Source organism: Mustela nivalis (assembly GCF_964662115.1).
Source record: "Mustela nivalis genome assembly, contig: HAP1_SCAFFOLD_118, whole genome shotgun sequence".
NCBI lineage: Eukaryota > Metazoa > Chordata > Mammalia > Carnivora > Mustelidae > Mustela > Mustela nivalis.
In genome coordinates, this window is record NW_028136499.1 from 1,608,518 (window position 1) to 1,634,825 (window position 26,308).

The window sequence follows — 26,308 nt, forward strand, 5'->3', positions numbered from 1 at the left end:
TTCCATCCTGAGGTTAATGTCTTTAAGAAGAGGAAATCAGGAGTGACCAAATACTGGCATTTAAGGGATGATGGGTGTGTGTGTGTGAGTGTGTGTGTGCGTGTGTGTGTGTGTGTGTGTGATACATGCCATCTGCTGTTGTGTTATGGCTGACCCTGTCCTTGAGACCAGTCAACTGTAAAGGCCCTCCTTGCCGGGCGTTTGGTGTGTTAGGGCCCGGGCTAAATATGCTGAGGTTTCACTTAGTAGGGTCTAGTGTGAGTGTGAAAGGAGACCTTCCACAACCGAATAGAATGCAGGCCTGCAGAATGCTGTGTTCAAAAGAGAGCATGTGGTCAAGGCATTCTTCTTGCCCCTATGGGAGAATGTGTTCTCCTTGGACTAAGCATCTTGGACTGAGGAAGGCAGTCCTCCAAGTGTTCCACGGTTGGGTTTTTGTGTCGGCAGGGTAGGCAGCAAATGTCTCACCATCCTGTCTTGGCCAGTGCTCAGTCCTGTTGCTACTGGTTTGAGAGCCGATCATTTCTTATGCACCCATTGAATCATTTCCACAAACACTGCCTCTCACGGATGCACTGCCAGGACCCACTCTCCTCCAACTACATCTCCTGGTATTATTTCTGATCATGGTCTCCAGGCTGTCTGCACCTGGCTGCTTGTTTGTGTCCCCTACAAGAAAACACGGTGTTCTTTTGAGTCAATTTCTGCCAAGCCCGCTGATCTAAAAACTCCACCCCTCAAGAATTGTGTTGTCAAGAACTCAGACCCTCTGTTCATCACAGCCAATTGCACGGGGAAACAGGTTCCTTGTGGGTTCCCAGTGGGCCCTGTTCTCCTGTGCCTTTGTCCTTTGCATGATATCACTGCCCTCTGATGCACGAACCACCCAAATCTCCCATGAGCCATGTCTCCAAACTTCTCCCATAGTTTCTGCGACCTCCGATCTCTTACTCTGTGGAGTTTACTGTGTAGGCTTCAGGTCAATTTCCACCCCGACCCCATTATTGTTGTCATCTTCCTTTTGCTTTCATGGTTGAAGACAAGCATGAGGTTATTAGACACTACTACCATCTCACTGTCCTCCATGTCACCGCAAATTCTTACTGAGACTTAAGCAAGAATGAATTATTCCATATGTCTCATGTGACAGGCTTGCAGAGAGCTTTGGGCTCTGTCATATCTATCATTCTCAGAAAGAAAACAAACAGACGATTTCACTCCCTCAAGACAGTCAAGAAACATATGAAAAATCAAGGGGTATAGGGACAAACAATACGATTCTAATGAGGCACACAAAATGTGGTGTTTGTTTGAAGGCAGTTTTGTGAGAATACGTGTTTATGGAAGAGTACAAATGATGACATTGCTTGCAGAAGATGTTCTTGAAACGGATGGAATGTGAGTTTCTAAGGCATGTCACATTGAATTGCTAACCTTAAGAGACCCAACTCCTACCTCTGGAATTTAATTATAAGTTTTTTGTGAAACACACACAGACCACGCACACATTAAGACATGCACATGCACACACAGACGAACACACACACAGAGAAGACATGAGAAAGAGGGGGAGGAAGTGAGAAATCGCACTAATGAAGCATCCCCAAAGAAAATACCATAAAAGGGAAAGGCACAGAGAATTCAAGTCAGAATTCAACCGAAATGAGAAAGTGAACTTCTTACCTAACAATAATTCATTCAGCATTCATGACGAAAGTCTCCCGTCAATACAAACATTTTGTAGGTGTGGTAGAAATTAGAAAAAATAAAATAAAATAAAACAAACAAACAAACAAAAAACCAGAAAGGATCCATCAAAAAACAACAAATATTAAACAAGCTCGACCCCTGTTGCCCATAGGAGATTTCCTTTGACTATAAAATACACATAGCTTGAAAGTGAAGAAATTTGGAAACGTACGTTATGCTCTTGCCAACGAGAAGAGAGCCAAAGTGATTGTGCCTAAGTCATCTAGAGTGATTTTATGCCTTTCAGAGACAAAAGAGAGCGGAAGGTGTTTTGTCATAATGGAGCATCAAAACATCAGAAACCTGGAAGAACTGCCAACATATATACCAGAACATGGCTGTATCTAAACGTTGGAAGCATATGATCAGAGAGGAAGGGAGATGGGGACTTTAATCCAATATTGTTGGGGACTATGATATCCACGTTAAGCACAGCACAGATCATTTGGTGGAATGGTGGTAAGGAATAACAGAGGTCCACATGGGCTCTGGAGACCACCTGAACTTTGGGGATCCATGAGTAAGATTGCGTCTCTGAGGACAATAAGATATGTTCCTCCCAGCGGCGGACCTAACTTTGTCTATCGCAGGTCATGAGCTCGAGTCCAAATCCAGTCGTAATTCATGGAAGAGAAGTCAAAACCTATCCTGGGCTCTTATGATCATGAAGGTATGAAAACGGGAAGATATCACTTTCAAATTGGAAATACAGCCATACCCTAAAGGTTGGAAAACACAACACACTCACGACCTAGCAATGAATCAACAATGAAAATCCAAAGGAAATGCAGAAATAGCCATGAACAAAGGAATGTCAAGAAACTTATGGGGTGATGCAAAAACATTTTATTGGGAAACCATAAAGGGTTAAACGCATGCATTTCCAAAATTAAAAAAAAAACGAAAAAAAAAAAAAAAAAGGAACCTAACTGGATGCCTGAAGGAGCAAGTAGAAGAAGAGCCTAACTCCAAAGTTAACAGAAAAAATGAAATCATATATATGATTATAAAAATAAAGGAAATACAAACAAACCAATAGAAAAAAAAAATCCGGAGATCTCACACTTCAGTTCTGAAAACATGAACAAACTGCAGAAGCCATTACTGGGATACAGCAGGGAGACAAGCTCACAGCTGAAAGTATGAAACCACATGACAACTGGTAGAAAGGAAAAAAGAATAACCTAAGAGGCACATACACACATTTATGCTAGCAAATCCAAGACCGGAGAGAAAAGGTTAAATTCCCAGACACATAGAAACTCCCACGATTAATTAGGTCAGGAAACCTACAAAATCCCAGCTCTCTAGTAGTGACTGAAGCGTTTGAAGCAGTAATCAAACACCTGCCAGCACACAGAAGGCCAGGTCCAAGTCATTTTCCTGGGCCACTCTTCTAGGTATTTAGAGAAGGCAATGTCATGTCCTCTCATCAATTTCAGAAATGGAAGAGGTGGGTAGACACTAATTTACAAGGATAAAGACCCAATTCAGATAAGGACATTTTAGGAAACAAATCCCATGCCATTTCAATAAGGAAAGATAATAAAAACTATAATTCTTTCCTTTTCTCCCTGTGCCTTCTTTAGGTTTTGAAAGGGTCACATTGTTTTTCTCTGAATTTTTTTGTTGAAAATCTTAGAATTCTTCTTGGAATTTTTTTGTCATTTTTTTTGACACAGTATTCACGGATCTTTTAGTTTCATATGCGACCTAGTGCTTTTCCTAATATATGCCACAGCTCCTGAACACCCATTAAGCATTTCACTTATTCCCTGCATGTGTCTCTTCTCTGTAACACTCAGCTTGGTTCTCAGAGTCCTGAGTCACTCTTGGTGGGTCTCCTTCTCTGCATTCTTCCCATTCAATTTTCCTTTCCTTTACTAAGAGCCAAGGTATTCCTCCTGAGGAACATATTGTGGAAAGCTATATGATATTTCCATTGTTCTGCCTGTCTTTTCCATTTCCCATCACCCAGACATGGGAAGTTCATGTCAATGTAAGGTCCAGGGGTTCATCCTCCCCGATGGCTGAGGAATACTCTGTTACCAAGATGGACCACACCTTCTTCATCACTAGTCTGCAAGGACCTTGAGGCTCAGTCCACAGTTCTGCTCAAGTGGGCTTTGCAAGCCGTCGATATAGGCCATCCCTTTCCTTTTGACTAAAGAGACTTGGTCAACATGTCTATACCCGTTCCATTACAAGTACAGTTAACTAATGATGACAACAGGTGTGGTCCAGGCCTGTGCCTGAAGAGTTAGCTCTGATCAGAACGTCACTTTCCTTGAAGACTTTGCAAAGTTATGGGAAAACCAGGTAGACAGAGCCCTAATCCCTTAACCTTGTGTTTCAGAACTCTAGGAGATGAGGACAAAGGCAGTAGCATATATCCATGCGCTCACCTTTTTTCTCAAAAAGGAACTTTCTGTCCATTAGTCATCACTGACCCGTTGGGAAAAGACACTGACAATGGACTTGCTCACCCACAGGATGACAAACCCCATGGAGAGCTGTTGGTACCCAAGATGCCTCACTGTTTCTTGAGATCTAGAAATTGTAGTGGAAATAGGACACCTTGCTGTCTCTGGAGAATTGTTGGCCTAAAGGAAGGTATAATGAACATCATTTTTTTCCTATTTATCTAGAAAGGGGAAATGGGACATTAACCCACAAGACAACCTGAGTTCCTGATCAGGCTCAGAGGGCTCTTGTTCTATCCTTCCTGGGGCTTCCTACCTAAAGCCATAGGATACCAAGGTCATGGGAGAGGGACAGCTGCTTCAGTGAAGCCAGCATCTGTGATGTCACAACGCTTTGAGGTCATAGCAACCAATCCTCATAAACCCATGCCTGATCACTACACTTGGTTGGAGTATTCATGGGTGTGCCAATAGGACCCCTAGCCATCCCAAACCGCTGGAGCCGCCTGGGTCTCTCACCAAGGCAATTTGTGAAGCGAGTCGGTATCACCATCTCCATGGCCCGATTCGTAGTGTTTGGTCCTGACTGTCAGCACCAGCCCTCTGGATTTCGGAGAAAGGCAAGAATCCACCATTCCATCTTAGCCAGGAAAGGTCAAGTAACAATCAGGCCTCAAGCAAACCTCAGGGGAGGGAATCTGAGCCCTGCACAAGGGTTAGGCCCTCCCACCCATTCACCAATCTTCTGAACAGGAGAAGGGCCACCCAAGGAAAGCTCAAAGGGAACACCCCCAATCATGACATAGACATGTCTGGAGTCTTCCACAGTGCAGACACAAGTGTTACGGTTTTTAATCAAAGGAGCAAGACTGATACAAAGCGAAGGTCAAGCAAAGCTTAATTTCATTCCAAACATCGAGAATCATACTGACTGGTCAGGGCCTTCTCTTCCAAATTCGACCCCCTCCAGCATCACAGACTAACATGTATAGATGTAGTTTAGCTGGGCTATACACAGGTGGCCTTGAGATTACAATACACAGAGAAAACTGCACAGTGGTGCTAGGTCTGCCAGACATAGAAAAAAACTGCTAGTAACACACGGATGGACAATTGAATCTCAATTTACCTAGTAGATATAAGCTCCCCACTGACTGGATATCTTCATCTGCCCTGACCTGCCCTTATATCTAGGCTTTGAGAGTAAATACCTTTGGAAGGGGCAGTATCAATCTAAATTTACTGCATGAGGTCAATCTATGTATACTGCATAAACACAAAATGATTCCCCCTGGCCACCCAGGCTCTTACATTCCTCTCTATTCTTTGGAGATTAGTCCAATCCTTGACTTTTCATCCAGTTCTACATTCTCTGGTTATAAAGGGTTTATTGAGCATGTAATTCTAACATTTTTATCGCTCTCATTTTCTTTTGTACATGACACTAGTGTACAGTCGGCTGTATATTTACACTAGTGTAAATGACACTAGTGCACAGTCGGCTGATGACTTACCCATTTACCGCTTCATAGAACCCTTTCCATTTTTTTTTCTAATTTCCTTTATCTAATTAACTACCTATACTTTACATAAACAGGTAAAAATAGGAGCAACAACAAACTCATAGTCTTTTCAGTCTTAGATTTAGTCCACAGTGAACGGGATCTTTGGCTGTGGCTTCCACCTTTTGGGGTCATCTTCATCCTTGGCTCGTTTGATGTGACATGCGTGAATCCAGGCCCTGATGTGTTCTACTTTTACTGCTGTGGTGTAGTCAGGGTAACAGTAAAAGGTCCCATCCAGCGAGGCTCCAAGCTTCCCACTTGATAATGTCATATCCAAACCAAGTGATTGGGTTGGAAAAGAAGTGGTTCCACCTCCGTATCCATACCAGTGTGGGCAGTCTGGATCCCTGCATTTTTTTTTTTTAATACAGACTGTAATGCCTGCAGTGACTGGAGTACAGACTGATCAGTCATTTCTGCTAGGGCAACCTTTTGTAGCCGAAAACAGAGCGGGAGCAGGGGTTCTCCCAAACATTTCAAATGGGGTCACCCTGTTTAAATAGTGTGTACATCTTGCCCTGAGTAGGGTGAAAGAAAGCAGATCCACCCATCCACTGCCCGTCTCCAGGGTTAGTTTTGTCAAGGTCTCTTTAAGAGTCCGGTTTATTCTCTCTACATGCCCAGAACTCTAGGTCTGATAGGCACAATGTAGTTTCCAATTTGTGCCCAGGGCCTTGGCCAATTCCTGTGAGACTGAACTCAAAATGCAAGGCCATTGTCTGACTCAACCGTGAGAGGCAGCCCAGACCTAGAAATTATTTTTCTTGTAGCTTTCTGGCTATCACTCCTGCCGTCTCATGTTTCTCGGAAAAAGCCTCAACCTGGCCTGAAATGGTATCTACAAAAACTAACATATACTTGTCCCCATATTTTCCGGGTTTTATTTCTGTAATATCTATTTTCCAATAAATTCCTGGTACCCTACCTCTTTCTCTTTTCCCTCTTCCAATTCTAGTTCCTCCCACATTAACTGCCTGGCACTGAGCACATCTATCAACTATATCCTGAACCATACACCGTAATTTTGAAGCCTGGAAGTTCCTTGAGTTTGAGTGACCCCAGGTGAGTACCCTGATGTATCTGGTCTACTAATTTCTTACCTAGTCTTCGAAGAAGAATTAAATTTCCTCTTTTAGTCTTAGCCCAGTCTCCTTTATAATATAATTTAGCCATTTTTATAAATACTTTAAATCTTCCTCTGAATACTCCAGTTTATCTGGTAGGGATAGATCCAGGTGTGTAACCAGCTCTTGCATTGTTTCTCAGGCTGCTTGCTTTAAATCTCGATCTGATAATTGGTTTCCTTTTGAAATCAGATCAGTCCCCTTTTGGTGTCACAAGACATGCATAACAGCCACCTCTTTTGGGTCCCAATATTTCTCTTCTGTTTTAATTCCTTTTCCTTCTGCTGTTAATAGGCTCCTTACTTTGTAAGTAGCTCCATGTATATGGAGAGTAGCAAAGACATACCTGTGGTCCGTATTGATGTTGGTGGTTTTACCTTTAGCCATCTGCAGTGCCTTAGTGATTTCAATCAGTTCTGCTTGTTGTGCCGAAGTTCCATGTGGCAGGGTGCTGCCCAGAATTCCTGCTCAGGATAAACTACCACAGCCCTCACATACCTCACATACCTCTTTCCATGAACAGAGTCATGTCTGCATCTGGGAAGGGCATGTCTCTGAGATCCAGTCTTATTCCTGTGACTTGGTTTAGGACCTCCGCACAGTTGTGTGGATGTTCAGCCAGCTCCTCTGGGAGCAGTGTGGCTGGATTTAGCACCACTTGTGGCTGTGAGATCACTCTTGGTTTGTTGAGGAGGAGGGCCTGATACCCTGTCACTCGGGTGTTCACCATCCATCAGTCAGTTGGAGTCTACGAAGGTCCGCGATAGCGTGTGTGGTGGTCAAGATGAGATTTTGACCTAATGGTCTAGCATTATATCTCATTTGGTTAAGACCTACATGTCCAACAAATTTAATTCCATTTGTCATTCAAGCAACCCTTCACAGTTTCAGGTTACCAAAGACTTTGGAAGCCACTTTAACAATTACCCATTAAAACCTTGAGACAGACAAATAACTATCTCCACTTCAGATGCCATGCTCTCCCGCCAACAAGGGGGAGGGGCTAGGCAGTCCACATCAGGCCAGAGAAGGCAAAGAATTCCCCAAAACAAAGAGGGTTTCGGCAGCTGCTGGGGAATATTTTTTAAAGTCTTTGGCTCAAGGTCGGTTCATCCCACAGTGCCAGTTCTGCTTACCAAAAGTGGTCCATTAGGCACTCATATTCCATGCTCAGCTCCAATGAGCATCAGCATGGGCACCTTAACTCACTCTTAGACTAACCCCAGTTGGCTACAGTCATAGCCCTTAACACACGAAATGAGTGAGTGAGAAGCCTCACATCTATTATGAAGAACAGAGAGATGAAAGTCAGAGTCCCTTTACTCTCTGCTTGCCCCATTCCTTCAATCATAACAAACAATACAACAGACAACAAAAGGACCAGGCAAAGACAACCGTAGGCCCAAAGATTCTTACCCATAACCTGCCACTGGTGGGGGTTTTCTTTATCCCCTGATCGCCTAGGAGGACTCGAACCCCCAAACCGCCCAGGGGGACTTGAACCCCCTGAATGTCTAGGGGTACTCGAACCCCCCTGACTATCCAGGGGGACTCGAACCCCCTGGAGTTCACCTAGGGGTATTTGAACCCCCTCTAACCGCAAAGGGGAACTCGAGCCCCCTGACCATCTAGGGGGAATCGAACCCCCTGACCACCCAGGGGGACTTGAACCCCCATACGATCTACCAGCAGAGGATGGGGCATCTCCGCATCCACACCAGCTCTGGGGAGCATGGCTGCTGCCAACTTCTACCAGTGGGCCATACCCTGCAGCTCCATGCAGGATCCCATGATCTTACCTCCAGAGGCTTTTCCAAAAATTCCAATGCTGTTTCAGTTCTCATCATTTGAATTCGGGTGGCCCTCCAAAAATAGGGTCCTTATTCAAAGGAGCGAGACTGATACAAAGTGAAGTTCAAGCAAACGTTAATTTTGCACAAAGTATCGAGAATCATATTGATCGGTCAGGGCCTTCTCTTGCAAAGAGGCGACCACTCCCAGCCTCACAGACTAACATTTATAGCGGTAGTTTAGCCAGGCTATACAGAGGTGGCCAATGAGATAACAATACAGAAAATAACTGCACAGTTGTGCTAAGTCTGCTACACCACAAAAACAAAAATGCTAGGTAACACATGGGTGGACAATTGGATCTAAATTTACCCTAGTAGATATATGCGTGCCCCTCTAATGGGATGTCTTCTCCTGGCCTGATTCACCCTTGTATCTAGGCTTTGAGAGTAAGCTCCTCTGGGAGGAGTAGGGTCAATTTAGTTTACTGCATGGGTTCAATATAAGTTTACTGCTGAAACACAAAATGACTCCCTCTGGCCTAGCAGCCCTTTAACGAGTACTTGTAGCGTCTCTAGAAATCGAGCCAAAATGTCTTCCAAGTCTTCAAAACTGACGATGTACCAAAGGCAGATTCTACGTCCTAGAACCTTAGGTCCAGAATGGACTCATGTACTTGGAGTCCACAGGAGCAAGCATGGAGCATGTTGGAAAAGACCCATAGCCCAAGTGAAGCCATCTGAAAGACTTCCGTGCCCGTTTCAGGAAGACAACTTGTATCTTCAAAAGGACGCATTGAAGAGGATTCAAATGTCAAAGAACCTGGAGCATTCCCACAGGGTCCTGCAGATACCCTCTGGAGGAGTACATGTACATGTGACAGCACAAGCCTGCCTTCACCCTCTCATGAACATCCCCCAAATGGTTTCATGGGATAAGCAAACAGTGCCTCTTGTGGAAGATGGGCGTGTTCTAATGGAGGCAGCAGAAGATGAACAGTGGGACAACAAAGGTCCATTAGAGAGCCACAGACAGCGTATGCTACAGGTTGGTGAGAATATTCAGGAAGACAAGGAACTGGAGAATGAACATTGGAGCTCTGAGCGAAGGTCTGGCATTTGAGGATGGTGGGAGGTTCTCTGAACCTGGCTGCCTTCCATAGAGATCTAGGTCCAAATTAAAGAAAACATCCCCTGGCCACAGTCAATCCTTTTACGCCGGTTGTGTTTTTGTCTTTTTGTCAAACAATGCACATGCACATATTTGACAGAGAGACAGAGAGATCACAATCAGGGTGTAGAGCTGGAGAGGGAAAAGCTGACTTACCCCTGAGCAGGGAACCTGAGACCAGAGTCGATGCCAAGACCCTGGGATCATGAGTTGAGCTGAAGGACGCCTCTGAACTGATAGGCACAATCCATGACACAATCTTTGACTTCTGAATACGTCCTAGTTCTAGACGTGAACCACTGCTCTGTCATTGTTCACAAATGCAGGGGAAATGGATTTTGGCTTGGGCTGGTGTTGCTTGAGCTATCTGGCCTGCTTCGAGAGCTGGTATAGTTTGTCCTCTTGAGGTAAGTGACTTGGCTATGTACAAACTACACTCCCACGCATATTTAGGTAAAGAGAATTCCTCCATTGATAGCTTTTGCAGAGGGAATGAAACTATGTCTTGTTGTTCTATGCTTCTGTGGATGGTGATGTGAGTCCTCCTTGCCTCTGAATCTGGATCTCTGTTTCTGCTCCCAGATGAGGGACAGTTTTAGCTCTGAATTCTCAAATCCATGTTCAGCCCTCTTTTTTTTCTCTCACTCCTACTTCTCCTACAATAAGCACCTCTTTCTATTCCTTGGAGTCAATGACTTTCCTAAGCTCATTGTCATGTTTCATCATTTTTCCTTCTTTCTTTGGATTTGTTTCCTTATTTACCAATCCTTTTCTGCCAGGTCAAAAATTTGGTCCTTTGCTTCTGCCAGCTTCTTGGACTTTTCCTTCAGTCTGCTACCAATCTTTTAAAGATGATTCTAAATGTTATTTAGAGAGACATTCTGTTCTTAATATATTTCAAATATTCTACACAAGGCAAAGTGGATCCAAGTAATCTGTAGGCAAAATAAGATTTTAGAGAAGTATATGTTTCCAACAGTATTTATAAAATATTACCTTTATGTAAGGCATCATCCTGGACTTTGTGGAAAACACACAAAGGAGTAAGAAGTGGCCCTTCAAGAAACATATACAATATCAAGGTTTAACATGAAGCAGCATGTCTTCTCTAAGTAAAAAAACATTGTACCAACTGACTTTACTGAAACTTTATATTTATTGCTCTCATTTTAGGTCATAGTGTCCTTCTGCATGCAGGCTGCTATAACGGACATGATATAGACTGAATAGCTTATAAAGAACAGGAATTTATTTCTCACAGTTCTAGAACTGAGAAGTTCAAGATTAAGGAATGGGCAGATCCAGGGAGAGCCCACTTCCTCATAGATGGCTATCTTCTCACTGTAAACGTACATGATGAATGAATCAAGAGAACTCTCTGGGGTCTCCTTTAAAAGGACTGTAAACCCACTTATAACCTAATCACCTCCCAAAGGCCCCTATGTTTTAACACTATCACTTCCAGAGTTAGATTTTGTAATATGATTTTGGGAGACATAAACATTCACACCAAAGTATATATAAACAAAAGAGACACAAAAACAACAAACAACAAAAATTATTTTAACTACCTATTATTTTCAACTACATAAAATTTTAATTTGTTTCCATATAATATTAAATAACTCATTTGAGTGATTCACTTATATCCAATGCATCTGAGTGCAATTAAATTTGCTTACCCAACATATCCAGCAGCATATTTCTTCAGACTATCCCATTCCCCACCTTACAGGATTTACCACAATTAGAAGACAGGGGATAGAGGATAGATAGATAGATGTATACATAAACACACTTGTACATACACATATGCATATTTTTTCCTGTTAATGATACTCATGCAAAGAAAATTTAAGCTCAAGGAAACCTGTCTTGTGTGTTACTTAATATCCAGTTTTTAGTCAACATCCAAAAACAAATAATCCAATAAAAACATGGATAGAAGACATGAACAAGTGTTTCCCCAAAGAACACATTCAAATGTTCAGTAGATACATGAAAAGATGTCCATCATCATGTATCATCAGGAAATTGCAAAGCAAAACTAGAAAGAGATAACACCTCACACCTGTCAGAATGGCTAACATCAACACTACAAGAAACAAAAGGGGTTGGAGAGGATGTGAAAAAGTAACACTTGTGGGGGCTGCCTGGGTGGCTCAGTGGGTTAAGCCTCTGCCTTCAGCTCAGGTCATGATCTCAGGGTCCTGGGATCAAGTCCCACATTGGGCTCTCTGCCAGGCATGGAGCCTGCTCCCTCCTCTCTCTCTCTACTTGTGATCTCTCTCTGTCAAATGAATACAATCTTAAAAAAAAAGAAAAAGTAACAATTGTGAACTGTTGGTGGTGATGCAAACTGATACAGCCATATTTGAAAACAGTATGGAATTTCCATAAAATTTAAAAATAGAAGTCCTTTGTGATCCAACAATCCTGATGGTGTGTATTTACCCAATGAATTTAAGAAAACTTATTCAAAGGGATGCTAGCACCCCTATGTTTATCGCAGCATTATTTGTAAAGCTAAGATATGGAAAGAGCGAAGTATCCATCAATTGATGAATAAATAAAGAATAAGTGGTATGTATATACAATGGAATATTATTCTGCCATAAAAAAGACTGAAATCTTGCCATTTGCAATAACATGGCTGGAACTAGACAGTATAATGCTAAAAGTGAAATAAGTCAGTCAGAGAAAGACAAATACCTTTACTCATATATGGAATAAAAGTAACAAAACAAACAAGCAAAGGGGAAAATAATAACACATAGAAAGAGAAACAAAGCTAGAAACAGACATTTCATAACGGAGAACAAACTGATGGTTACTTGAAAGGATCTGAAAGGAGTGATGGATTAAATAAGTGATGGGGGTTAATTAGAGCACTTGTCATGATGAGCACCGAGTGCTGTATGTTATATTGTACACATGAAACTAATACAACCATATATGTTAACTAACTGGATTTCAAATGAAAATTTTTTAAAATCCCAGTTTTTAGCTCACATTCTGGCTTACAAAAGGGATTTAGTCAGGAATTTGGAGATTAGTTAATGAACAAATAAGGGGTGAACAGGCAGTTGTTAGATAAAATTACTATCCTTTCTGGCATGACTTATACCTTTTATCTAGAATTAATTTTAGCACTTTAGACTCTTCCTATTTTATTTTGAGTCATTAAACAAAAATTTCCTCAAAGGTCCTTAGACTCCATCCAATTTGAGCAACAGTGTGAGAGAGGAAATGGTGTCCAGGAGGAAAAAAAAAAAGATAAAACTACTTTTGTTTACTAGTGAATGCATAGTTCTTCCACAGAAGAAGCTCTAAATGGTCATGGCTCCAGCTTTATATGTGTTCAGTCATATGTTCAGAAGTAGGTAACACTATCAAAAAATATAAAGCATCTGAGATTATTTTCCCTTATTTGAAAGCTTGTGTATGAGTCTGCTGTGGTTTCTTGGGTGTTGATAGAAGACGCAGACTCAGGGTTCAGAAATAATATAGTTTATTATTCACAGCATTAGAGGTAGCCAGAATATTAACAGTATTTGTGTGTGTGTGTGTGTTTCTGTGTTTGTGTGTGTGTGTGTGTGTGTGTGTGTGTGTGAGTGTGTGTGTGTGTGTGTAGGGGTGGGAGTTATATATCAGTTCTGAGCCTCAGTTCCCACAAGAAGAATCAAAACAGAGGCAGATAATATTTGCAAACACAACAGGTTAAGTTAAAAAAAAAGATACTATTTCTGTCCTCCAAGTCTATTCAATACAACCATCTTCAAAGGATGGTCTAGAACAAATAATAAATGCAGAAATGTAAGCAACCAATTGAAAAGTGTCTCCCAAGAAACACACTTTGAGAGTCTTCCTTTGACAAAAATACTATAGGATATTACATGAATCAGGTGCATTGAATACTGGAAGGTTAAAATTACAAGGGACCAAATATTTTTAAGCAGTCTGGCATCCAGTAGAGTTCAAATAGGTTTTATAAGATTGAGGAAAGAAGCCATCAAAACCTGGGCCCAGGGGCGCCTGGGTAGCTCAGTGGGTTAAGCCTCTGCCTTTGGCTCAGGCCATGATCTCAGGGTCCTGGGATCGAGCTCTGCATCAGGCTCTCTGTTCAGCAGGGAGCCTGCTTCCCCCCCTCTCTCTGCCTCTCTGCCTACTTGTGGTCTCTGTCTGTCAAATAAATAAATAAAATCTTAAAACAAAACAAAACAAAACAAAAAACCTGGGCCCAATTTTCCAAAAAGTATGATTCTGATTCTAGTCTCTATGATGTTATCCCTTGAAGACAATGTCTCTAATTGAGTTGAATTAGTTTACTAAAGAGCATACCCCCATTTGTTGTAGGAGATGAACAATATGCAAGAGGCAAAATGCCACGTGGAAGCCACCTGGTCTTCAGTGGAATATAGAATCAGTTCCTTTGGGATGAATTTGTTCCACATTTGACTTCCCACTTAAGGGAAAATAAGAGTGCCTTCCAATAGATTTTAAATAGGAAATGACAACGGAAGCTTATACAAGATTATAAAATGGGAAATTTCATTTAGATAAGCAATAATTTCAAAGTCATCTTCTTAATATTACAGACTCTTCACATAATCATAATTTTATTTTGGTATTATATGGTAATTTCAAATATAGTAAATATAAAGAATTTACCTCTGTAATTATAGCGATTCTGGTCGTAGTTTAATGGCAACAAAACTTCAAGTTAGAAGTATGGTCTACCAATTATGAATACATTTGGAAATGGTGTGTCATCTTCACTCCACTTGTCTCACTAAAACAGTGAGCCAAAAAATGTAGGTCCAAGCTGTTTACTATGGTCAAAATGAGTTGCTTTTGCACTTGGTAAAGAAGCAGTCATATTTTGGAAGAAGAAACTGAGGCTATTAATATTTTCAACTTATTTTCAGAAAAGGAAAGAAAGGATAATCTAAGCTAAAGCCAAAATCTTACACAAGGTGGCAGGAGAATGATCTTTTCCCAGATAAAGGGTTTTTCAACTTAGCCATGTTAGGAGGAAGAAGAGATGAGACATTGTGGACTTGACTAACGTTTGTACACTGTTCAAAAAGTTTTCAAAATAATGTGTATTATTTTTCTTCTTTTAGTTGAGACAAAAACAAACAAACAAAAAACCACTAATGAGCTTACTCTTAAAAGGAGGTAAACAAGAAACTAGCAAAGATTGAGTGTTAGGTATTGTCCCCCTCTCCTTTTTTTTTAAAATTATGTTATGTTAGTTACCATACAATACATCATTAGTTTTTGAAGTAGTGTTCCATGATTCATTGTTTGTGTAAAACACCCAGTGCCCCATGCAATATGTGCCCTCCTTAATACCCATCACCAGGCTCACACATCCCCACATCCTTCTCATCTTTAAAACCCTCAGTTTGTTTCTTGGAGTCCATAGTTTTTCATGTTTCATTTCCCCCTCCAATGCCCCCACTTCATTTTTCCTTTCCTTCTCCTAATGTCCTCCATGCTATTCCTTAGGTTCCACAAATAAGTGAAACCATATGATGATTGACTTTCTCTGCTTGACTTATTTCACTTAACATAATCTCCTCCAGTCCCATCCATGTTGATGCAAAAGTTGGGTATTCATCCTTTCTGATGGCTGAGTGATATTCCATTGTATCCATAGATCACATCTTCTTTATCCGTTTGTCTGTTGAAGGGGATCTTGGCTCTTTCAACAGAATGGCTATTGTGGACATTGCTGCTATGAACACTGGGGTGCATATGGCCCTTCTTTCCAGTAAAATAGAGCTAGCCTATGACCCAGCGATTGCACTACTGAGTATTGACCTCAAAGATACAGATGTAGTGAAAAGAATTAGGTATTGTTAAAGCACAAATGCAGGGGATAGAAGTTATGGTACAGAAGAGGGAAGGGCAACCATATGGCAGAGTAGAATAAAGTAGCTCAGGAAGAAATTAGTCATATCCAGATATTGTAAGGCATGTGGGGTTGGCAGGGAGAGCATGAGAAATCATGAGAGAAGAGAGAGAAAATGGACCAGGCAGGAGGGTTTATAACATTTTAACATCTAAGGTAAGCATATGCAAAGCAGAATAGGGAAAGAAATAAACGTTTTTATAAGACTCAATACATAAGGAATAACGTGGAGGACACTGGGAGATGGAGAGAAGTGTGCTGGGGGAAATCGGAGGGAGAGACAAACCATGAGAGACTGTGGACTCTGAGAAACAAACTGAGGGTTTGGAAGAGGACGGTGGCAGGTGGTTGGGTGTGCCCAGTGGTGGGTATTAAGGAGGGAATTTATTACATGAAGCACTGGGTGTGGTGCATAAACAATGAATTTTGGATCACTGAAAATAAATTAAAAGAAAAAAAAAAGACTGACTACAGACATGGACCTCAGTGTAACACAGATATGGAACTCACTGGAATACCAGCCACTTCCCACAGACACACACAGACTATGATAATAATAAATAATAATGCAATTGAGAAAATTGCCTGCCAAATAATTTTTCCTCTTTTTTATTTTTATGATTATTATTTTTATTTTATTTTTAAAGTTTTTATATAAATTTCAGTTAGTTAAAATAAGGTTAATATTAGTTTCAGGTGTACAATATAGTGATCAACACTGCCATACAACGGCTTAAATAAAAAAATGAAAAAAAAAATTTTTTAAAGATTTTATTTTTAAAAACCTCTACACCCAAGGTGGATTTCAAACGTACAACGCCAAGATCAAGAGTTACATATTTTACTGACTGATCCAGCCAGGCACCCCAACAAATAAAAATTTTATAAAATTGTTGAGTTTGTGGGAGTCTCATTTGCTCAGTCAGTTAAGTGTCTGCCTTTGGCTCAGATCATGATCTCAAGAGTCCTGGGATCGAGCCCCATATTGCTCATGCGCTCTCTCTCTCTCTCTCTCTCTCTGGCTTTTGCTCTTAAATAAATAAACAAAATATTTTTTAAAAAAATTGTTGAGTTTGTTTAACTAGTTTTAAACTAGTAGACAGAGATGAAGATAAAGTATGATCTCATGGCAGGGAAAAATACAACTTACACGTTTTAAAAATAAAATGTGCAATGCAAGTTACATCACTTCTTTTATCACCACACAGGGACTTTCCCTACTGAGTTGTTGTAATGTAAGGACCTACTTTATATTTTTATATTTTAGCAAGAGGCTTCCATTGAGGTTAACCCTGAAACTGTCCTTGCTCCCCTTCCCCCAGGGGATTCACTTAAAAACAAGACCTGGAAATCAGCTCCAGGTAACAAAGACCATATACAAGGGTGGGTCAGGCCAGGTGGAGACATCAATCAGTGGGAGGGGTGGGCGGTGTTTGCATATTGTCTCCCTAGATACTAAGGAGTATGCCCCACTCTTCTGCCCTTTGGGAACCGTTTTGGCACCAATCCTAATCAAGGTGTAATAGGCTGGGTCAAATGTCTATACTAGGGTAAATTGAACCTCAATTGGTCACCTAGCCTCGCTGTGGAGTTTCCTGTGTGTGTTAAAATCTCATTGGTCACCTGTGCATGGCCAGGCCTGACTTTATGGCCTTTGCCCTTAAAAGCTAGACTGTGAAACAGTGAAGGGTTGCCTTCTCTCATAAGAGGTGTGGCTCTGAACGTTCAGTTAGATTCTTGATGCTTGGCATGAAATAAGGCTTTGCTTGACCTTCGCTTTACATCAGTCTCGCTCCTTTAATCATAGACCCATTATTGGGGCATAACAGTATTAATCTTATAGTTATAAGTCCACAATGCATCCATCATCCATTCTACCCCTTAACGTTCCCCTTTGGACAGACCCATGTTCTAGAACAAGCCTTATTTTATAGTGCCTTGTAGGAGATTTTTGCTGCTGCCTAAATTGCCTACTTTCCTCTCACCATTACCACAGAAATTGGGTCCACTGAAACAAAGGGGTAGTGTAAGAAATTAACAACTTCCATAAATCTCTTTAAATCATAAAGTATAAGATAGTGATACCTTTTTTTCTGCCACATAACCAATTCTTGCAAGAATAAGATCATATAAGAGAATTTACAACACATGCTAGCATTATCCTACTGGACCCAGATCATTTGTATGTTTCTCTGTCTCTGAGAAATGTAGTTATTTACATGACTGAAACCTACAAATTGTTTGATATGACTACTAATATCACCTACATTATTTTAAAGCCTGTTTAAGGCTTCGGAAATACATAGGTTTTGTAAACACTTATTAAGCATCTTGTATATATCAAACACTTTAAAAATCTCTGCTTTAGGGACGCCTGGGTGTCTCAGTTGGTTAAGCAGCTGCCTTCGGCTCAGGTCATGATCCCAGTGTCCTGGGATCGAGTCCCACATCGGGCTCCTTGCTCCGCAGGGAGCCTGCTTCTCCCTCTGACTCTTCCTTCCACTCTGTCTGCCTGTGCTCGCTCTCACTCACTCTCTCTCTGACAAATAAATAAATAAAATCTTTAAAAAAAAAATAAAAATCTCTGCTTTAAAAACAGAACAAAAAAACTCTACCTCAATGGAACTTTGAGTCTGAAAAAGATACAGGCAATATACAAGGCAACAGATAGAATAATTACATATTTGATTATATACTCCGAGGATGTCACATTAAATTGATATGAAAATGATGAGAAGGATCTGGATTTCTTGTCAAAATTTTTTGCCTTAAAAATAAATTGATATTTAGGGAAAGTTGTTACTGAAAGAGGTCCTGTGTCAACCAAAAATGTTAAACCATGATCTGAATAAATTTTCCAGTTGTGACCATTGCTTTGCTTAGCTGTCTTATATTAAGACTGAATTTAGTAATTCAGTCTCAGATTTCAGTAAGTCTTTTTTTTAATGATTTTATTTATTTATTAGAGAGAGAGAGGGAGGGGCAGAGGGAGAGGAAGAACCAGACTCCTTGCTGAGCAGGCAGCTGATGCATGACTGGATCCTAGTACCCTGGCATCATGGCCTAAGCTGAAGGAAGACACTTAACCAACTGAGCCACCCAGGCACTCTAGACTGTAAACTTCTTAAAGGTAAAAAAGTTTATTCTTCTAGAAGTTCCACAGACATTTCTAACATCCATAAGAAAGCAGGTACTGATGTAAAATGCCAGCAAATCAAATTATTTAGAAAAGAAAGAAAGAAAGAAAAGATATATCTGGAAAAGAGAAAAACAGAAAATCTAATAATACATTGAATTATTAGAGCAAAGAGTGGAGGAAGAGAAAATAAATATGAAATAGAGATTTCCACTAAAAGAAAAAAAATTGAATAAGGCAGGAGATTTAGAAAATTATTATGACAGACTTGAGAAAAAATAAAATAGGAGTTTTTAGAAAATAGCAATGAATGAAAAGGTAAATTGTTCCTACCTCTATAATATTAGCTGTTTGTTGTTGTTGTTGTTGCTAATTTACCTATTTAAGCTAATAAACAAAGAAAGGTTTCATTTAGGGATAAGGTTTCTATATATATATATATTTTTTCCAATATATATATACATAAATTTTCATTGTTAGAAAATGTGTCACAGAAAGTGTTTAAACTTTAAGATACAGATGCAACATGTAAAAAACTACATTGTTTGAACGTCTAATTTGTAAATGCTGTTAGAGGAAACTTGGTGGAAATGTCCTTATGTGGTTGTGTTTCTGGAACTAAGTATATTTATTAATAAGGAATAGTTTAAAATTATGAAATGACCAGGAGTGGACAATTTTCCTAATCCTATCAGCTCTTTGCAGCTCTTTTATTAGCCCCCTTCAGGAATACCAGCTTTATTTATCTAATTAAATTTTATATTAATATGCTTTTGACTTTTGTCCTTTCTCTTCATTCTGTTCTTTTTTTTTCCCGTCAATTACATGTTTCTGCTTAACAGCTACTATCAATTCTTTGATATGAATTCTCAGCATCAATTTACTAACTCCAGAGATGAAGCAGCATCAATATTTAGAAGCGAAGAATACAAAGCCTTGGGCATCTGGATGGCTCAGTCAGTTAAGCATCTGCCTTTGACTCAGGTGGTGATCCCAGGGTCGTGGGATGGAACCCCAGTTTGAACTTTCTGCTCAGCTGGGAGCCTACTTCTCCCTCTCCTTCTGCCTGCAGCTCCCTTTGCTTGCGTTCTCCCTCTCTTTGTCAACTAAATAAAATAAAGTAAAATAAAATAATGTAAATAATACATTTATTTATTTATTAAAATGCAATTATTACACAATACATAATGTATTGCATAATTATAATAATGATTAAATGATTTATTAAATATTTATATTAAATATATCGATTTAATTAAATAACTATTTTTTAGAATTTAAAATATTTCAAATTTAGATTGTTAAATATTAAATCATTGATTTAATAAATAAATATCTAAACATAATTAAATAAAATAATTTATTTATTAAAATGAATAAAATAATGTTGTCATTATCTGAGCATGTATTTTTAAATAGTCTAAAAACAACCATCTAATAAAGTCTAAATACATTGAGATCAGATATTTATACAAGTTCACCCAGACACTCAACCCACAGACAGTTTCAAAACATTTGTTTTTTTTAAAGATTTTATTTTTTTATTTGACAGAGAGAGATCACAAGTAGGCAGAGAGGCAGGCAGAGAGAGAGAGGAGGAAGCAGGCTCCCTGTGGAGCAGAGAGCCTGATGCGGGACTCGATCCCAGGACCCTGAGATCATGACCTGAGCCAAAGGCTGTGGCTTAACCCACTGAGCCACCCAGGAGCCCCTCAAAACATTTGTTTTTATCTATTACTCAAAATACGATTGTAATGTATTTATTTATAACTTTGATGTAGCAAGGAAACTTGGAGGAAAAGGAGACATTTGCTTTTAATATTTGAAAATTATTTTGTTGATTAAAAAAAAATAAAAACCTTAACACATGAGCATTTCTTCTTAAATAACACTGTGAAGTTTCTGAGTCGCATTCTATTAAAAGTGCTGATAAAATGGCCTCAGTTACTCATTTAAATTATCAGCTGAATGGGTAACAAATGAAGTAGAGAGCTTTTTAATTATTTATGAATGTATTGCTTGTGGATGGAGTGCCACATAGAGGCACCTCTCTTTTTGGCTTTGTTTTGTGAGCAGCAGTGGAATCTATGAATGAGATTAAACATAAGGACATTCACAGAAACTCTTAATGAACTTCTGGGGAAGGGCAATAAGTGCAAGGAAAAACTGCATCAAGACTAATTACAAATTTCAAGTGGTCATTGCTTAATTATAGAAACTTTTAAGTTCAAGTAATATATCTTTTTTATGAGCCTATCATATTGTATTAATTACCACAAACTGCACTCTTGAACACTTATCGTTTCACATATTTCTTATTCTTAGTACTTAAAAGTACCCTTATGATTGATAAGTAAATGGATTTTACTGACAATGCATTTATTTACATAAATAAATAATGCTGTTTATATATATAAAAACAATTGAATATGTGTATGTGTTCAATGAAATTTTTTTTTTCAAATTAACATCTTAATTCTACCACATTGGTTACAAATAGATATAGACTTTATAGATTCATCAAATATTTTATTCTCAAATTTATATCTCCTTTGTGAAGTAAAGGAAACTGTATATATTAAATATAATCCTATCACATGTAACAGTTACTAGTGCATCCCAGGACATACATAGGTCAGGTCCTACTCAAGGCATCACGGATAACTGGATTTAACTTTCTATCCTGGGAGTCTTCTGTATATTTCTGTGGCTTTTATACTACAATCAGGAGGAAGAATTCTTTTGCTAAAAGCTTCCAAATGACTATGCGAGTAGATTATTTGTAGACTAGTGATATAATATTATAGTTTAATATGTAAAGCATGATAAAATAAAATGCTATTGCCATATTTAATTTATTCAGAAAAGCATTCATTTAGTTATCAAGCATTCATTTGCTTTTTTAAAAGATTTTATTTATTTATTTGACAGACAGCACAAGTAGACAGAGAGGCAGGCAGAGAGAAAGGAAGGGAAGCAGGGTCCCTGCTGAGCAGAGAGCCTGATGTGGGGCTCTATCCCAGGACTCTGGGATCATGACCTGAGCAGAAGGCAGAGGCTTTAACGCACTGAGCCACCCAAGAGCCCCAAGCATTCATTTTCTTTATACAGAAGAGATAGAACAATATTATATAGTAGAAAACACAGTAAATAATCTAGAAACCTTGATCATTGTGTTTGGCAATTTTAGAACATAAAATTAGCTAAAGCTCAAGTGCAAGTTATATTTGTATCCTAGGAGGAAAAGTTAATTAAAAGTTTGTTTATTACCATAGTTTAACACTTCAACAAAATGATAATGAGTCAAAAATTAATGAATAAATGAAGTATACAATAAAAACAATAATCTTGAGTGTATGTGACTCACTGTAGGTATTGATAGGTTAGAAATCAAAGGGAAAGTATCTATAGGGTTTGTTCAGTTCCATGCTCATCAGATTAATAGGCTTTCTCATATTGCTTCCTTCAACACATTAATTTGTCTAATGAAGTTTTCAAGAGTTAAAGACAGTGATAGGTTCATGGCTGGAGAGAAGGTACAGAATCTAAGATAGTTCAGCAGTGCTTATTATTTAAGAGAAAGACAGCATGGGAGGTGAGGGGTGGAAGGAAAGGGATAAGAAGAGAGAATCTTAAGCAACCTCCTTGCCCAGCACAGAGCCTAAAGGGGCTTCATCTCATCGCCCTGAGATAACAACCTGAGCTGAAATCAAGAGTCAGATGCTTATCTAATTGAGTCACCCAAGTGCACCATTTTTTTCCCTGTATCTTTATTTTCATCTCTTTCTGTAACTGAGTTTCCCTTCAAAATCAGGACTTGCATACACAACCTAAATAATTATTTTGGGATTTGATCACGTGGAAGAGGAGAGAATGAGAAGAGCTAAGTGGTCCAGGAGAAACATATATGAGTTCAGACTGAGTGGATTATGATTGTGGACAACTGAGCATCAATCCTAATGCACAGAATACATCTCAGAATTATTTTCCTGAAACAAGAAAGAATCTGTTTAACCCACTGGCTTCTGCATCCTATCCACAGTGGTTAAAATTCATCCCAGAAGTAATTAATGTCCCTGACTTTTCTATTACTGGGCATGAGAGAGGAGCTGAGTGGGCTTGGTCAGTGTCCCACCTAATGAAAGGCAGAGCAGATTCAGGCAATATATATATATATATTGAACTAATATATATATATATATTGAACTAATATAATATATATATATATATATATTAGTTCTTTCCAAATTAGATTTAATGGGATTCTGTTTTTCATTCATGAATTCATTTTACATTTTATATTTTATCGATTTTTCTAAGCTTTGGCCAATATTCACTGCATTTTTGAATAGCTTTTATCTATTATTGTAAATCATTTTTCTGCTACATTTGTTTAGTCATGGTTATCCATTTCTTCTTCCAAGATTTTCAGATATGTGATATCAATTTCCAAATAAATTATTTAAAATGATTATTTTTTATACTAAACTTCTATGAAAAACATTGATATATGTATTATGGCATATTGTTCCCCTTTCAACTTATTTTTTAAAATGTGAATGTGCCTTGGCAAATATATATTGTTTCATTTTATGTTTATGTAGATTCTTCATAATTTTCCCAAGTTCATTGGCTTATGGTTTATATTTTTTTAATAATTTTCCTACTGCCAATTAATAGATTTTTTTCCATTACCTTGTCTAAGTTGCTATTGCCATTATAAGTAAAAAGCATCTGGAAATTTATATCCCTGTCCAGTTTCCTCAAATCACTCATTATTTTCCGGATCTAGTTGGATTTTCTTACAGGTTCCAGGTGGACAAGCTTTTGAACTGGTGCTAATTATTATTTGTTTGTTTCTGGCTTCCTGCATTTACCAGCTTAGGGATCATTTTTAACAATTATGATGAAATGAGGCATCATATTCTTATTCTCAACTTCATTAATAATGATATTAGTGTAACATGTCCTACAAGATAATAATAGATACATGTAAAATAATTTCATTGACCAAAAAAGTGGTGGAAAATGTAAATAAAGCACAGTGGCAGCCAACTAGTCATTTCAAGTTGAGCTATTTTTCCCCCTTTATCTCCCTGTCTCTTTAATTTCCTGTAGCACATTCCTACAAAGTATTTTAAGGTGTTTTATATGCACATACATAGAGATCATCATGGAGTCTAAATCTAATAATTCCTTGTCAGTTTTAAATATTTTAAGTATTGTTCATTCCTATGTCAGTTGTCTAGTAACTTTTTCTCCACACTGCACTTAATTGCAAGGAAATATTCAATTTTAATATAAATTAATTAATCACTTTAATAAATATTTTTACCTTATGGATTAATCTTTGATGCTTATTTATTAATTTTTTTTAACTTTTAAAATTTTATTTATTGAGAGAGAGAGTGAGAGAGAGAGAGAACAAGCACAAGCAGGGGAAGCTGCAGAGGGAGAGGGAAAAGAAGAAGCACGTTCCCCACCAAGCAGGGAGTCAAGCTCAGTCTCAGGGCCTTGGGATCATGATCTGAGGTGAAGGCAGAGGCTTAGCTGACTGAGCCACTGAGTCTAATTGTTATCTTTGATATTTAAGGAAATACTTTATCATCTCTAATTGATCCCCTATGTCACAAATACAGTTTTCTCTATGGTGCTATTAATTTTATTGTCTTCAAATGAGATTCTTTTTCTAGAAGCATTTTTAATCAGTCTCTTAGGTCTATAATTTAGTTTTTATACATTTCATTTAGTATTTTATTTTATCTTCATCATCTCTGAGTATTCCTGACCAGTACTCATTGGTCAAATCTTTCTTATTAATCTATTCCAAAAATTTGTTTGTTTCTATAATATTTTGTTATGACTGCTGTCGTTCTTAGGTTTTGCCTTTATATTCTTTTTGTTTTGTTTTGTTGTTTTATGCTTTGGTGTTTTTGTTGTATTGTTTTGGTTTTCTTTTGAATTAATACAATTAAACCTTTAGATTTCTTTCATACCTTTAATTATTGTCACTTATTTTCACAAATGATATTACCGTAGTACAGTAATTCTAAATATTTCTGAATTAGCTGTATTATTTCTTTTTAGGTATAAAGTTAACTTCCAGTTACATGGACTTAATATTTTGGTCATTCTATTCTAGTTTTATTGCCTTATCATTGGAAAATATAGCCTGATACTTAACTCTAGGGAATGATGTGGGAGAGCTAGGTTCTTGTCTCTTGGAGTCAAAGAAGGAATCTCGTGGGCAATGGAGAGTGAGGAAGTGACAGAAGTTTATCAAGTGAATATATAGAAAAAGCTCTCACAACTAAGAGGGGTCCCCACACAGTTAACAATGAGTGCCTTCAGGGTTTATTTTTTATAAAAAGGTAACCAGGCAACTTTAATCCTTTTAACATCTCTATCAATAACTCCTGCAATGGCTTACCTCCTTTTGAGGGTCTGATTATTCTTTTTTGGTTACAGGTGTTTATCATAGAGACACCCACCCCACATGACCCACTCCATACACCTAGGGCAGGGTGGTCCTCCATCCCACATGCCTAGATCAGGGTGCTCTTCCCGGGGTAGGGTGGTCCAATTTATCTCTTTACCACACCGCATTTTGGGGATTTCTGAGAGCCTGTTCACAAAGTTCCCTATGGATCTCTTCCTCCCTAGCCCCACCTGTCCGTTACTCATTTTGAGAGTTGATATTACCAAAGTACTGTAATTCTAAAAATTTCTGAATTAGCTGTATTATTTCTTTTTAGGTATGAAGTTAACTTCCAATTATATGAATTTAATATTTTGGTTATTGTTTTCTAATTTTATTGCCTTATTCTTGGAAAATATAGCCTGATATTTAACTCTAGGAATTTATTGGCATATACTTCTGGCCTAAATAATGGCCTGTTTGTGTAAGTGTTCAACTTATGCTTATATACTTACTGAAGACTATTGTTTTGGGGTCAGGATGGCTACATTTATTAATAGATCAGGACTATTAGATTCTCTAAATTTTGATGTCTCTTAATTTAATCTAATTAAATTATCAGTTAATGAAAGAAGTTAAATTTTTTATGTACTACTGCATCTAAACTTATCAAAGTCTTTTGCTATCATTAGACAAGTATGTCATCCTGTTTTTATACCAAGTCTTACATTAAAAAAAATCATACTATATGAAATATGAAATATTACTTATTATTATTATTATTATTTTTAAAGATTGTATTGATTGGGGTACCTGAGTGGTTCAGTCAGTTAAGTGTCTACCTATAGCTCAGGTCATAATACCCGGGTCCTGGGATAGAGCCCCGCAGGGGGTTCCCTGCTCAGTGGGGTGCTTCTTTCTCTCCCTCTGTTATTCCCCCTCCTGTGTGCATGTTTTTCTTTTCTCACTCTCTCTCAAATAAATAAGTAAAATTTAAAGATTATCTCTCTCA